The sequence below is a fragment of the Rhea pennata genome, chromosome 2 (genome assembly GCF_028389875.1).
Source record: "Rhea pennata isolate bPtePen1 chromosome 2, bPtePen1.pri, whole genome shotgun sequence".
NCBI classification, from domain to species: Eukaryota; Metazoa; Chordata; class Aves; order Rheiformes; family Rheidae; genus Rhea; species Rhea pennata.
Genome location: NC_084664.1, coordinates 76,091,064 through 76,108,637, shown reverse-complemented (window position 1 = coordinate 76,108,637; position 17,574 = coordinate 76,091,064).

Here is a 17,574-nt window from a genome sequence, read left to right as displayed (position 1 = left end):
TATGATTATAAGCACTGTATGCCACAAATCTAACAAAGCGTGACATTATAATTTGCTCTAAAAAGTAATGAAGTCATTATGCTAAGTAATCAAAAATTAACTCTGCAGTGACCCGTTTGGGAATTTTTCAAAAAAATGCTTTTCTTCACAGATTTGAAAATGCTGCTCCATCAGAACTAGGGCAAGAGTGAACAATTCTATAACTCAGTGTGCAGATCATTCATCTGAATTTAAATAGAGCTAGGTCAAGCTTTCTGCTTCAGTAAATGTTAGATTTAGTGTACAAAATAAAGGTACTAAAAGGCAGACATCCCAGGCTAATCAGTACCCACACGATGGAGGCTTTCTCCTGAGAAGTGGAATATCTAGAATTCAGCCACAAGGTTCAACTAGGCAAAACAGCAGACTGAACCAGTAAATCACATTGGAGGTGAGTCCTCTCTCCCGAAGATCACTGAGTTTTCAGGCTTTCACTCTAATTTTTGTAAAGTCTTCGCCAGGTTTTGGTTAGCTCACTGCACAAAGAGAAAATTTTTGAAGTATCACTAAAATTACATAAGATGGTAAAAATTGTTTTCTGTGCAGCTCCAGTTCCAAATGTTTTCTTAACATTCCATCAGGAGTTGGTAAGCCAAAAATGCATTAGACAGCTCATACATTAAGTTGTTACAAGACATGGTTTTGCCAGCACATGCTCATCTAACAGTAGTTTAATAAACACTCCTCAACAAAAGACGAGCCTGAATATCAATACTCTTCTCACTCATAAATCATACAAATTTATTTCACATTAGAGAATGAGTCCCAGGGGAATGATAAATTACATTTAAATCTGCTCTTCTCATTAAAAGAAAATTAAAGAGCTGTAACATTTCCCATGGTTATTTAAAATTTTGTTTATATTGTAATTGATTAGCTTTGAGAGGGAATGTTTATTAAAATTGACCTTCCATTTGTCATAGAAAAAAAATATTAAAAACACCCACAGAAGGTGCCTCAGAATTTAAACTTCAGCCCTACAGATTGTTACTACTTCTCTAAGCAGAGAAGTAATTACTTAAAACTGAGTTGATCCACTGCTTTCCTATCAGATTTGCTTATTTACTTGCAAAAAAAGTTCTAGAGAGGTGGCAGATAGGGGATGCCTTCAGAAGGCTAGTTTTTTACAAAATCACAGGAGCTGAAAAGCATAGGCTTCTGAACCATTTACTTTGAACTTTATCCTATGAAGATATTAATATAGAGGTTGATTAATAAGTAAGATTTTATCAAAATGGCAGTTCAATACAGCTTTAGCGCTGGAAGAAAATTGGGTTATGTTTGATGATTAGACAGAGCTAAACTAGGCAGGAGACAAAATGATCAAGATTGTATTTAATTTGGTAAAACTATTAACCATTTTTAAAGCTTGTCAAATAGAATGGTTATTACATCTTTCTTTCAAAATGGTCTACCGCAACAGTCACTTACTTGATCACTATTAGCCTGCTTCTAACTACAACCTTCAGAAGGATATTAACTCATTTACCAGTTTAAATCCAATCATTGTATGCCATGTTTTTCCCTGAGACTGACATTTACTTTAAAGAAATATATTTTTACTGTTACAATTTGGTTTCCTTCCTGCGATCATGACCTTTCCAGATAGTAAGAACTACAATTAAAAACATATACATTAAAACAGAGAAGAAAGAAGATCAAGGCAGGAAAAAAATCATCATTAATTAAAAATTAGTGTTATCACAATGCTTGCGAGAGTCTTACCTTTCTGATTTGTTTTCCACAGCAGGCTCTTAGAGTGCAAGACCAGAGTATAAACTGGCCTTGTTCAGCAGCACTTCTTCAAACCACCTAACCTTTGTAAAAAAAAGGGAACCAGCACCCACTCCCACATTTAGTAACAAAGTTCTGCAGCTTTAACAGTTCCAGTTCAGTTACAGCAGTCTGTCATAACAGGTTACTTTATCTGGGATGAATTTTTAGATCCCCCTGTCCCTAGTGGGCCTATATTGGAACCAGTCTTTGTTTTCATCTCTGGCTGCTAGGGTCTTCCTCTAGCACGCAGCTAGCTTTATTCTAGAGGAAAAAGCTTTTCTTTACTTGGAGTATGAAATCCCAAAATCTAATTGTTTTCACTGCCGAGAACTGAGCTGACCCTCCCAAACCTTCTGCCACTGTCCAGGTAACTCTGAAGTTAAATCGAGTGTTCAGGAACAAGGGGAAATTAAAATGAGGAGAAGCATTTTTTATTTTCTTCCTCTACAAACAATGACATACCTCTATCAGTGCAAAAGAGTTGCAAATGTTGACAAAAAACAGATAGGTGAATCTAATTCCTCTCTTCATTAAAGTCCTGGCAATTCCTGGAAGGTCTAAGGTTTCGGTCAATAGACTTGTAGAAGTGGCAAAGCCTCTGTTGGTTCAGCTCCTCCAACTTTGCCTTCTTGTCCCCCATTCTAGAATTGAACATTTTCCTGTGGTACACTTATGACTATTATTACGATCCTTGATGTACCAACAATATGATGTGAGGACACAGGAAACACTGTAGCAGCAAGAGGTAAATGTGAGTTTTCCTTAAGATGGCATCAGTGATTTTAACGTGCAGAAAGCCAGTTTGGGAGAATTGGGAAGTTAAGGGTACTCTCATCATATGGGGTCAGGAAATCAGCATCTTGGACATTTTGAGCATGTTTTTTAAAAGAAAAAGAATATAGATAATGAAAGATAAGATGAGAAAAACCCTTCAAGTAAACAGCACAAGACCATTCTTTAAGCAAAAATCATTGATAGATCAGGACTATCATGTGGGCAATAACTCTGAACATCTGAACTCTATGGGGCTAATTTTAATTTGCACCTGTTTGAGCATGACCTAACTCTGGACTCATATCCAGGAAAATCGGTATTGGCCCAAATTCAGTACAGATTAGCAATGATTGGTGTAACTCAACCTTATTCATAGAGACTTCAACTTAATTGTCAAATTCCTTAGTATATGTTTCCACCTTTATTAAGAGTACTGATAGCTCCTTGGCATCCCATCTCTCTGTACCTTGCATAACAGACTCTAGGCAAACTACAGATGTGTTCTGCTATAAAATTTCCATTGACCCACTGAGATAGACTAATTCCTATATTAACCTCCATTCTTTCAGGTACCAATCATGAAGAAAAGACATTCTGACATTGTGGCTTCTCTTAGGACTTTAATTGATCTCATCAGAACCTGTGACAAAAGATTTCTGAGATCGTCTAGGGTAACATCACTAAAGCAGGAGGAAAAAGATCTACTTCTTTTCTTCTCCCTTCTTGCTCTGAACTTACATACATGCAGACAAGCAATAAACTGCTATTACAATATGTTGGGGAATTTCGAAAGACACAGAGGAATCAGTCGTGAGTTTACATAACTGTTCAGCATTAATCTGGTTCCTGTGGAGTTGCTCCCTATTTTTCTCAACAGCCCTGAGATTAGATTTCTGTTCAGTATGTTCATTTCCAGTTTCTTTTCTACTTCAGGAAATTCTTGGGCGTACACAATGCATGCGAACAACAGCAGAGAAGCTCTGTATCGAGCTGTCTCCAGACAAAGGGATGGATGGAGCCAGTATCACAGAGGTTCACCACGTGAGGAACACACAGATGAAGTTCATTCTTGCCCTGGAGGTGGGTGTTCTTCAGTTAGCGGCAAGAACACTGTAGTGCCAGAAAAGGGCATGCAGTAGCCTGTGGTGAAAACAAAACAATACTCCCCCTTGCTCTTGGTCTAGCTTGCCCTTTTAGAGAGTGAAATCTCTTTGATATATACCTCTCTTTGCCTCATGAGGAATTCTGGCCTAGCTGTATCATAGGGTTTGTAGAGAAGGCTCCTGCATTTCCCCTTTTACCAGCCACAGATGAACATACTATGTTATGCAGATAAACATATTCTCCTCAATGTAAGCATTCAAGAATATTAAAGCTGTAAATATCCCTGCTGGCACTATAGACATTGAATGCTCCGACCCCTTTCTGGGAAGCTCACTAGCTCCTTAAAGCAAAATAGGAATCCCCCCAAAACAGAAGGGAAACCCTGCTTTCATTCATTTCTTTAGGTGTTTTTTGTGAGTTCCTCTAAAGACAGTAGGAAAACTGTGGAATATAATATTGCACAATAGTGCAAAAATACTGTTTTGTTTTGTTTTGTTGAGATTTTTGACATTGGTCATTGTTTTCCTACACAATTTGAGAGCTGCTCAGAATTAGTCACAGCAGGAAATTGACTGTCAAGGCTTCACTAACTTCAGTTCACTTGATGCAGGGTAACCTGACTGGTAACCCCGAGTTTTACTCCTCATTCTATTTGATTTAGAAATAAGTATGAGAGAATAATGACAACTTGAAAATCAAAATTTCAATGAATTAGAAGAAAGAATTTTCCAATAAAGATCTCACTAGTAGCTTCCACATGTTTTATCACACAAAGAATCAGAACCTGCTAGAATCCAGATTAATCATAGTGAAAGAAATATATAATTAGATTGGGAAACAGCCTTAAGCTTTTTAATCAGAGAAAGATCATTCAAATACCTTTTAATTATAACAGAAAAAAATCCTTTAAATTTGGCTTAATATTTACTGTTCTTATTTGCTCCTTAAATGAAAAATTCTATATCTTAAATTTCTGGGTATATTGTTCAGTGTTTTAATAGGGTTTTTTCTTTTCTTTCCTTTCCTTTCCTTTCCTTTCCTTTCCTTTCCTTTCCTTTCCTTTCCTTTCCTTTCCTTTTCTTTTCTTTTCTTTTTTTTTTTATTTACTGGTAGTATTGAATTCTGGTTAAGTTTTTATTCTGAAAATCTTTTATCATTACTGCAGTTGTCTTCTCTTTCATCAACCTATATTCAAAGGACATGTATACTATCACTTGTTGTTATTAGATATGTTTTGTGAATGGCAAATCCACTCCACCAGCATTCCCCAGAAAGCCTGTGTGGGTAGTCTCTGAGAAGGCTGCATTCTTTGTCTTCTACTTACGTATTTATAAGAAAATATAATCTATTAATGGGATATCTTCCTAAAATAGTCCCAATTTTGTCTGAAGACAAAAACAACTTAAAACTATTTTGAACAATGGAGAACATTGTTTGACATAAGATACTTCAAATTAAACATTACTCACAAGTCAATGAAAATATTCCACAATATTGACAAATGAGGCTGAGGGAGCTGGATTTGTATAGCCTGGAGAAAAGAAAGTTGAAGGCTGTTGCGGGGAAGATGAAGGAATAATGCAAAAATCAGGTAAACTAAGAGTGCCCTAAAGATATACTTTGGTATATCTCCTTCATTCCTTCAGTATTGTGTTTGGGCTCCTGGCACTAATATGCTTTTGTTCTAACTACAGGTCCAGCTAAAACTATGTGAGCTGTATTTGGATAGACCAGAGAAGTTTGGTGAGATATTGCAGTGTTCACGACCCAAGAAGAGTTTTTTTCTGAAACTGTTCTGCCTTAGTATCTCTAGTCATTAGAAGTGGGACGATGTTGCTGGCAAGGTATAGTTAGTTCTGTGCAATACCTTGAAATGTATCTTCTTTCTGCCCAAACAAAGTCCTCCTGCAATTCTGATATAATGATTTTTTTCATGTGGCAAAACCTTAATGATACAATTTAGTGATGTAATTGACATTAGCTAATGCCTAATTTGCTCAGTTATATCATTTTCTACCAAAAAGGCCAGTAAGTGAGGGCACCTTTAAATTCCTCATCGGGTTTTTAAACTCGTAACTGTCTATGGGATAGCTCAACTGATATATAATTATACTAATTAAGTAATCAGAGAAGCTATATGTCTCAAAATATTTCTCTTCGGGTTGTACGTGCAATAAAAACACCCAGCATTACAAAAACTAAGGCAGTTTCGTAGCAATATTACTGCAACTATGACCATCTTAAATGAAACATCACCTTTTTATGGTATAAAGAGTTGGGAGATACCTGGGAAGAGCAGAAGTATTTCAACATATCTGAGTTTGTGCCACTTGCAATTTGACAAAAATGTAGTCAAAACTGCAGTGCCATCTTCTGGAGTACGCTCATGATTCTCACCTTTAAAGAAGTATCACTTCTGTTCATAGTTTATGTGACAAAAAACAACAAATTCTGACACGAATGCTGAAGACTATAGTTTGTTTTTTTTCTCTGTTTTCCTGAGTGTTTGATGTTCTGCTTAAGACCCACTTTTGAGTTCTCCACATTCATGCAGTTACTGCAGAAGTAAATGCTTTAGCAATTCATTGAAAAGCAACTTCAAGCTTTATCCTTTTTCCTCTATGCATTTACTAAGCTGTAGAATGTCTTGAGAAAAGAAAACATTTTGAGAATCACTGTGAAAAACTACAGCTTGATTCTAGAAAAGAGGCACAACATACAAATCACTTCAAAGCAGTCCTGGAGTCAGAAACTCACCTTTTAGCCTGTGGAACTTGAATTAATAACTAATGATTTATTTCATAGCTGCAAGTAATACCCAGCAAAAATACACTCAATGAAAATGCCTATTTTAGCAATAATAATAATAATCTTGGTATGTTCTTGCATTTTCTTATGTTTTCCCTATCTCATGGGGTGAAGTCCTAAACATTTTATTTTTATTTTTAATTATGGAGCTTGTGACTAGATATTGGAGAATCAGTTCCTCTTTTATTTATCACTTCTTTCACTTTTGTTTCATTATTGATTATCCCCTCTTACAAAGAGTTGGTTTTTTTGGCATATTACTTCAGTCAAAGTAATAAGTTCAAACAGCATGAATTATCAACAACTCAGGTACAGTTTAAGAAGTACAGACCATTGAAATGACCCAGAAAAAATGTCAGATGTGGCATAGTTATGAAAATTAGTTTTATATTCCATGAATTCAGAAATTCAGTATGTAACAGTAAGGTCCTCCTGCGTTCACATCTGACTGCCAGAAAAATCCGTATAACTTCATTTATACCAGATAACTTTCAGACTGAAGTAGACAACATAGCAGTTTCTATATCCCCTTTCTAAGTGATGATTATCATAAATAACTTTGCCATATTGAGATAACACAGACAAATTGGACCATGCCAGTCCAAGTCCTGGGAAGTCCTAAATTTCCCCTTTTGGTTCACAGAACAAGGAGCAGAGACTGGAAACGCCTGCCCTGGGCCACAGAATTCTGGAAGAGCTGGTTATAAGGGAACTGTGAAGATCTCTAGTCAAATCTGCTACTGAAAGAAGGACTATCGCAAAGCTACATCAGATTATCTATGGCTTTGTCTAGCCAACTCTTGGAAACCTCCAAGGGTGGAGATTCAACAACCTCTCTGGGTAACTCATTGAAGAAATATCCAATCTGAGTCACCCAACTTGCAATTTATGGTCATTGTCCCTCGTTACATTGTGTGCCATGGTGAAGAAGACTTTGGCTCCGTCACCTTTGCAACTGCCTTTCAAGTAGTTGTAGGCATCTATGAGGTTAATCACCCCTTAGCCTCCTGTTTTCCAGACTAAGCAGACAAGCTTCCTCAACTTCTCTTCACGTGCTTTGGGCCCCTGAACACCTCGGCAGTCTTCTGCTGGATCCTCTCCAGTTTTTCAGCATCCTATTGAACTGATAGGATTCAGTTTATTCCTTTATTCTTTCATCACAAGCCACTATACATACCTCAGTTTTTACTGGTAAGATTTACCCTCAGGAATCCCAGGACCTTCAGAACAGTGGGAAAGTCCAGAGCAACAAGGATCTACCCTCAGCAGAGAAGGATCAAGTTAGGAAATACTTAAAAAAATTGGACATACACAAGACTGACCTGATAGGATGCATCCATGAGTGCTGAAGGAGCTGAATGATGTCATCATGAGGCTGTTCTTGATTATTTTTGAAAGGTCATGGTCATCAGGGAAATTCTGGAGGACTGAAAGGAAGAAAATGTCACATCTGCCTTCAAGAATGTCAGAAACCCAGACCCAGAGAACTAAAAGCCAGTCAGCCTCACCTCAGTCCCTTTGAAACGTGATGGATTAAATCCTCCTGGAAGCCATTTCAAAGCATATTAAAGACAAGATGGTGACTGAGATTTGTCATGCCTGAAATCATGCCTGACCAACCTGATGGCATCCTATGGTGAGATAACTGGCTCAGAGGATGAGTGAACACAGAATGTTGTTTGTCTTGACTTTAGCAAGGCTTTCCATGCCTTAATAACTTTCATAACACAAATTCTGTCTTCCTCTCCATTCAACTTCTTTTCACTCTCTCAAAGCCACATATTTTGATGTGTTGGAGTTTTATCTTTATGTATCAAAACCTGCAAATTGTGGCAATTATTTACTGTCACATTGATCTTGTCCATTTTGTTCGGAATACTCCTTGTCCTTAGAACTGAATACAGGTCTGTGGACATACTTGTACTGGAACTGGACAGACATGATAATGACTGATAAGACTAGATATTTATTTTGCTCATGACTTCAATGTGCCTCTTAGATCATATTTAGATTTGCTATTAGCACATGGAAGGAAAGGTCTGAGAACTGGATACTATAACAGAGGTGACAACAGAAAGCAAATCAAAAAGCCAGAACTTTTTCAGCAGTCATTAGCATACTATGAACTTGCCAATAAACTCCAAAGTCAAAGCAAAGCTGACATATCATACAGAATTACTTATACTGAAAGCATTAGTAAGGTAACAGCAACGTTTTAAGAAATGTCTCAGAAAAATTATTAATGGACATGTCTAGTACACTTTATCTGTAAAAACAAAAGCTATATTAGTTTTGATAATCAGGGAAGATTCTTCTGTGTTCTAATACTATGGTATTTCACAATCACATATCACAAATGTTCTATTCACACAATGATCCCACGTCTCATTATATAGTGTGCACCGAACACACTGACCGAACCATGCACATCTCGGAGGACCTCCAAAGAAATACTTTCATCTTTTGGAAATTTCTGAAAGTGACATTATAATCTATAGAGTGTAAAATATAGAGGAAGAACAGAAAAAAAATTTAAAGAGGCTGATGCTTCTGAGATACAGTAGAAAATAGTCTAGCTTTCCTGACCTTTATTTTAAAAGTTATAAGGAGATTAGCAGTGTAGAAAAAGAGAGAGAGCAATTAGAGAGGAGTTTGGGTAACAGACGAGAAAGAAGCAATCAATGGAATCAGTAATAGGCCTGGAAACAGAGAAAGGATTCTACAAAATAGCATGATTAATGACACAAATACACAAAAGTTTAATTTTTTGGCTTTGTGAATGGGTGTCCAAGATATTTCCATTTGTTTCCCAGAGACTGGATCAGTCATCTGTACAATTAAGTGTAAATTTGGGTAAAGTTGTGTTATGCTGGAAGAGATTCACAAATCCTTATTCTAGCAAAGATCAAATTTTGAATGTAGGTCTACACTACTCTTAAAGATGACTATGTAGTGACATTCTAGCTTCCATCCATACCATTTTCAGTAATTTATATAACTCAAATTATTTGTCAATAATTTTTATACAGTATAATCCAGTTTAAAACTAAAACTTTTTTTGTTCTGATAACCACTCAGTTAGTTAGGCATCTGAAAGTCTACTTGCAGAAGCAATACAACAACTAGTTGTGTCTCTCACACCCTAAGGCTAGTCCAGACTACACTTTCAAAGACTTCTTTATGTAAGACCCGTGCTTTCAACAGGGGGTGCAGAAACCTGCAGATAAGTAGTTGAAACAAAAATGTCTAATTATCATAATAATTTTTGGAGTATGGCTATGAATTCTGTCTCTCCTGATTAATAACTGAGGCATTTGTTACTTATCAAGGAATGGTAGCCATATCATATATACTGCTCCATATGGTACAGACTCCTGTATCATAGGAGATGGCTATGGCCCTAAACTCTGTCTCCAATCTAGACAATAACTCCACTCAACCCTGAAATCAATATGCTCAATATTTCCAAGATGTTCTGATGAATAAAAAGAAGCACTGATGGTCGACCTTCTAATGAGACTTCTTATACTTTTTGTGATGTTTCGATTTTACTACATACATTCTGAGTTGGAATTTATATAGCAGGTTCTCAATCCTCAAAAGTTAAATAAGATGATGCATAAAGTTAAACAAAATACTACACAGTGACAAATTTCAATGCATTACAAACATTTTTTTGTTTAACAAAAAATGTTGTTTTACAAACAACATATAGGAATGCAAACAGTTTTATGAAATGCTGCTCTGCTTACTTAATGCACAAGACTGAGGTTGATTTATCTCCAGAACTAAAAAATACACATTATGTGTTCTTTTGTCCACCTGATTCTCATAAAACACAGAGTTGGAAATGTGCAATATCTCAGAAGTAGAATGCAAGCATCCTATTCTGTTTTATTCTATTCTACTTCAGTCTAGTTCCTACACAGTCATTTGTATTTGGGTTTACAATGTGGAATAATGTAAGAAAGAAAGGAGAAATTAAGAATAGGTTGTAGCAAAAATTAAAAGGCTTCAGAAGAGAGCATTAATACTATAAGCAATTGCAGCCATGGCCCACAACGCCATCATTTTATTTAATCATAAAAAGGTCAGTTTGTAAGTCTTATGAGATCTTACTTGCAATTATTTAACCAATTAAATTCTTAAGTTCTTTTATACCTCATTTTGAAACTGCTTTCCTGTAATTGCAAATTCTCTTATCAAGATGGGTGGATGAGTGCATTTTTAAATGATCAAAAAGCAAGAAGTCAGTTTTAAAACCAGATTTGCACTTCAGTTAAACAGATAATATTGCATATATTTTGAAAGAACAATTTTATTGTGCATAGTGCATCAGTGAAGCAGATGTCATTTCTTTTTATTCTAAAATAATAGTTCAAGTGTGGGAAACCCCAGAAGCTAAAGTTCATACAGCATTTAGGCAGAAGAAAACAAGCACCCAAAATCCAAAACAATAAATTCTGAAGCTGTAAACTCAGGCATATGACACACAAATCCATCAAGTAAGTGGGAGTTTTTCCAAATTATTTCACATGGGATGCAAATGGTAGGCATCATTTTCAACATGCTCATTAACAACATCTAGAACAAACATACGTACACATTTAAATAGAGAAAGCAGGGACAGATATTACCACCTGTAACACTTTCTGCAGGACCACAGCACAGACAGCCCAGGAGAGATGTCCATTGCCTGCCTTCATCTGAGATACAAAGCAATTTGGAGTGAGTGGTTTATGTTAGCAAAAAAGATCCTCGGAGGTAAGCTAATAGCCTACTACTTGAAGGACACTCATAAAGATGATGGTGTCAAATTCTTCTCAGTAGTGGCAGATGGTGTGATGAAGATCAATGGTTACAAACTGCAGCTTGGGAGACTCTGTCTGGATCGCAGGGAAAACATTTTTATCAAGAGGGTTGTGCAACATAGGAACAGATACCTAGAGAGAGGTGTGGGGACACCTCTTTTCAAGACTTGTTTAGACAAAGCCATGGTTGAGATGACCTTGTCTTGGTGATAGCCTTGCCTTGACTAGAAAGTATGACCAGCGACACTTTCTAACCCTACAATTTCTATGATTTTATGAAATATGCCTGAGCACTGTCAGCTGCTGCTGCCGCTGTCGGTATCCAGGAAAACAAAAATGAGAAATAGCAGAGACTGGAGGGAACCTGAATATAACAATGAGATGTCTAAGGCTCCAAATATCTTTCTATTTTTTAATGTCTCGCTGTCTCTTTTTTTACCATCTCACTATGGCTCGGATTTCCTGTCTTACTAAAACACAGAGAAAAGTGCCAGAAATTAGTTAGTGCTTAGGTTAACCTGATTATCAAATCCAAAAGATTGAAAAGTACATGTATAAACATATCCAAAGTAATTTTTCCTTGGATAACTGATCCTGCTACAGCCTTTCTGCCATAGCCTAGCTGTTGTGCTTTGATTAAAGGACAGAGCGCTGGGACAGGTTTCCCAGAGAGGTTGTGGAGTCTCCTTCTCTGGAGCTATTCAAGGCCCGCCTGGATGCAACCCTGTCTAACATGCTCTAGGTGACCCTGCTGAGCAGGGAGGTTGGACTAGATGATCTCCAGAGGTGCCTTCCAACCTTACTGATTCTATGATTCTATGAAAGAAAAAAAGGTACTTGGGTAGTTCTGAACGGCAATTTCATCTTTAACCCCATTTGCTCCAACCTGTTGTTGCAGGCTTAAAAGCATGGTAAATATAATTTGAACTATAGCTTACTTTGGATTGGATTTTCAATAAGGTTTTCTATATAAAACCTTGACTTTAGTAAATATTAGTGAAATTCAGCCTGGCAGTAACACAAATGCTTTTTAGAAGACTTCCTAAACCACAATATGTATACCAGCGTAATGCAAATAAAATTATGTTTAAAACTCTATTCAATTCTTCTACTGTGATGGAGACTAGTATTTATTTACATAAATTTATCTGCTATTTAAAAGCCACCATTCTGGAATGTTTAATACTCCAGGTAACTAGAAAAGCGTAACTGCTGACTATTCTATAACTTTTAGAACAATCTTTTTAAAAAGGCATACCTGTTAATAGTTTCAATATCCAATCTACCCAAAGAAATGTAAATATTTTGGTTTCTGGGCTATTCTGACTGTTGTCCATGAAGCCAGCAAGTAAATTGATAACGATTTTTAATAATCATTAAATCCTACATTATCCTAAAAGATCAACAAATGTTATTTCTCCTAATTTATAGAAGTGCAGCTTGTTGTATAGAACCATTAAAGATCTGACACAAAAAAGTACAAATGTTTAAAGTGTAATCCAAAGCCTGCTGAAGTCAATAGAAGCACCTAGAAACCTGCTTCTTACTTGTGCCCCTAATTTTGATACAACTGACATATTTGTTTAGGCAAAGTGTGTGTTTGTAAGTAAGTGCAGCATTTTAGCTAGGACTGCTACAACCACACATAGCCTCTAGGTATTGGTGATAATTACACGCACACATTTGTTGAATAGTGGCTTTTCATAAGCACCTTCAAAAGGTAGTCTATAAGTAATGTAACAAAGCACCAATGGAACAGTATATGTACATGATCAGATCTGGAAAATTGAGCTTCCTTTTCCCAGTTTTATCTGTTGACCATGAAAGATTATTGTTCTCTGTCTATCCAGTGAGCTTTTCAAGCAGTCAGTACCAGAAACACAGCTGATAACCTCTGCCAACATGCCAACCCTTCCTCAATAGTAAAGACTCTCCAATAATCCAAGTTCCTATGTAATTCCCACCACGTTCTCCTGCACGCCTTACTGTCAGAATGGTCTATATTAGCTCCTTAATTTATAAATAGCTTTACCATACCTTAAATCTAAAAGTGATGATATAAGAGCAAGTATAGTTCTACATTGTACACAATTTGACTATTTTCTGCTTTAAAGTATCAAGTGTTTCAGGTCTGAGACATTTCTTGGCATTCCTTCTGAATTCAACACACTCTTCATAATAGCTTATCTTCCTATTTATTGTATTTTGCAAAATTTTAAAAATTTTAGGCTAAGATGAGTTATGATTACTGTCTCTAAATACATTATCAGAAGGGCAAACTCTGTGAGGAAAAAATCTCTTTAAGCAAAGGACGTTTTTTGGCACAAGAGTAAATGGTTCTCTGTTGATTAATAGAGGTATGCTGAAATGTAGAAGTTTCAATTCTCTCAGAGGAGTGAATTTTGAAACAGCTTTTCAATAGACAAAATAGAGTAAAACAACTGGTGTAAAAAATAGAGTTTGCATCTGTGTATGAAAGGGATTAAGTAATAGGGTTGTCTGCAACAGCAGGCAATTGGTCTCAGAGAGCCAAGTAGTACCTTCCTATCACACATTCCTACTTGTTTTGACAATAAAAGTCAGCATCAATGCTTCAGTAACTGAAGTGAAAGCACTGAAAAACTTAGAAAACTCTTCATGATGATTTACATTTCTTAATATAGACATTATGCATCTATTTATATTACTCATTAACCCAGTGACAAAAGTTTTTTAATAAAACTCATTCAAATTGTTTCATATCACTGTACAAAGATGATTATCTCACTTTTTGGCCAGTTGACATTAAATGACACCTGTAGGAATATGCTGGGAACTCTTTCATCAGTGTAAATAAATTTAGATGAAATGCCTATTAAAAATACACACATACATCACCTGAAGATAAGCATTTTAGAAGAGGAAAAAGTATTCGTCTGATTTAAACATTTTGTGCTAAACCTCTTCCCAAAATGCACAAAGAATTGCTTTAAATCACTAAGTTATTTTGCATAATGTACACGTTAGTGTAACCCATCTAGAGACAATCTGAGACAAAGCTGCAAATGAAGTGTGCTTCTGAGTCTTTTATTTCCATGGGATACAGCTTTCATTTGACTGATTTCACTAATTTCATTTTGGGTAATTCTTTCTCTCCCATGAGAATCTGATAGCATCTTGTGCTCTTCGTCTATGAATTAGAGGAGAAAAAAATGTTACTGATGCTTTATATCTTACTGTACTGTTAAAACTATTTGACCTATCTATTACTTTCTGTTCAGGAATGCCCTGCTAGGACACTTGCAGAACCCAGGCCCCTTTCCATCAATTACACACAGCGCAACCTGTTGCTTTAACTATTTCTGAACTCCTTATTTTTTGTATTGTGCTGTTTGATATGAGAAATTCTTTAAGATGCTCTGCATAAAGTTTACTCATTGCTCATCTGGTACAACTTTTTGGAAGTAAGTTTTAAGAAAAGGAGGCTGCAATATGACTAAGTTGGAAATAACTACATAATATTTTTGTTTACAACTGCAGTTTCCTCAGATATGATATTGAATCAGAACTAAATGCCATAAGCTTTCACATCATTCACTCAATACACTGCACCAAAGCTTCTATTGAAGCCTTTCCATGCTATTACTGTTGGGTGCAATACACAAATCAAAGATGTTGTACATTTGATCTGTGAGTCATTTTAAATCACACAGTAGACTTAATTCAGTACTTGCAAATATTCAGGCAACTAGGACTTCATTAGCTGAGGTCAGTGTAAGAACCACTACATGATTTCTGGGAATCTCTTGCTTTCATCCTATTTGCATTGTGTACAATGCCACTGATGGGAAGAAGAAATATGTGATTACTGCAGAATCTGACTCAGCATGAGGATTCTTGAGAAAGCATCCAAGAAGCTCTTCGAAATCTAATGGTTACTGGAAATTGTTTACTTGATTATCCAACATTTTCTATCTTAAAACTTAGATATCTTTTGCGCATGGATTTTGCAGCATTGATGCATTCTTAGTATATTGCCTTTTTCTGCTATGTTAGTGAACATACTGCTTTTATTTACAATTCTGACTGCTTCTACCTATTATCGTCCCACTGGGACAATTAATTAGTGCCCATAAACTTCACTTATGACTGCTTACACTTAGTTTGAAACTCCACTTAAGGAAGCAGTGTGTTCTGGTTAGGGATTTAATATCACTAGAGATATCCCTTATTTACTCTTTTCTTGACTTGTTTTTCAACTGAACTAGCTGAAAGTTAGCCAGTACATTCAGCTGCAAAGGCATGAGAGGGTATTCTTTCCTGTGTGAGTCTGAGAACTACTAGCAGCTGTACCAAAGCTAATTTTACAATAAAAAAAGTTTAATATCAAATATAGCATTTGTAGGTCATTAATCTTATGAGGAAAGCATATATTTCTTGACTGTTTGAGAATATTGGACAGAGAAAATGTTGGAGAAGTAACCTGTTACTGGTATACAGTGCTTACGGAAGAGCAAAAATAGGTACAGGACAGTATAAGAAATTCACCATTTTGCGCTGGGCCACATATCCAACTTCCTGGTCCCTAACTAACTGGTTCCCAAGCTCTGGATTTCAGTTCATGTCAGCATTTTCCTTTCTATAAGGAAATTCAATTTATGTCACTGGGCCATACTCTCTTCAAACATACTGATGGCTTCAGAGATAAAAGAGGTTGAGAAATATAGCTGAAATCCAAGGTAAGGTCATACAAATGTAGATGTTTCACTGCAAGAGCACAGGCCTGGCAGACAGGACTTCTTGTACCATTCTATGTTTGGACTTCCAAAGCAATTTTCTAAAACTCAGGAAATAACACGCCTGCTTGGATGGATTAATGAATGAAATAATTAATTAATCAACTAATTGATTGATAATTAATGGATGAATTAATGCCTTTTACTCATAGTTGCCCTAGACTGTATTTCTGCTGTAGGGATACAACTATTTTCCTTCTTCTAGAGGCTCCACAGGAGGTTCTGTGGCACGCTCTGGGGTCCTTATTCCTAGGAGCAGCTCTGCTTGGGGGACAGGAAGCTTCAGACCAGCAAGGCAAAGGAAGAGACAGGGCAGGAAAGACTTAGCCAGCTGTGAGTATTCTGCAGAGCCAACGAATATTCCCTAATCTGTCTAGCAATTCAGCTCTGTACAGCTAAGCATTATTAGCACCTGTGGCTTCCCTGTATCAGTGTATTTGGCATGTTATTTTCAAAGTAGGTAGTTGCAAATCAGTGGCCATTCCTAAATCAACCTGGAGTTAATTCATGTACAGAAATGATGGACCAGCCATATAAGCTAGGAAACAACAGAACAGCAGGCAAATATCATGCTTGTATAAACAATGTTGTCTAGGTGTGAGGAAAGTGCCATTTTTCTCTCCTGGAGATTCAAACTACCTTACTATGCTTAATTTACTGAGAAAAATGTAGTATTTTCCATTGCTGTCAAAGTAGCCCATGTTATTTTCTCGAGTGCTCAAACACAAAGTCTGTTTCCCTGATCATACTGTGGTGCTATAGTACATCATCAAATGGGACTGGTTTTGACCCTTTTCCCTTGCTCTGAAAATCCCTGTTCTTTTAACTATTAAAAAGAAGGAAAAGACTAAGAGGGAAGGAAACAAATGTACTTGAAAGCTGATTAATATTATTTATATTTGTATCACATATGGCCAAGAACCAATTCCCCACAGAGCACACAGTGTCTGGCAGAGCAAGTGTTCATTTATATCTATTTATATCTATTCAGATCATTGTTCACTTTAGCAGTGCTTCTCTGCTGTGATTGAAATGTCAGGCTTTCATGCAGCAATGTTAACATGTTGGGTGTAAAGGGAGAGCAGTTATCATGTATTCTAATTTTTATTGGCTTATAATTTCAATATATATTATGGGCTGACAAGTTTATTAGTTCAATTCTGAGAATGAGAAATATGAAAAGGACTTGTGGGAATATACAATTGGAAGAGATTTCACTTTCAAATCTTGTAGACACAATTTATATTCATCAGCACCCCCATACAGATGATCAACCTTTTAAGCCCTCAGGAATGGTTTTAACCATCACTCTATTGTAACAACATGTCAGCCAGACAGTCATTGCTGAGCCTTTAATAGTGATGCAGTTCATTAGATTTGAAGGTTCTAAAGGCTGATCAATGCAAAATAAAAATAATAAATGCTGCAGCTGGAGTTATCAAGACTAGCATTCACAATCATTCAGATGTACAAGGTGAAAATGGAGA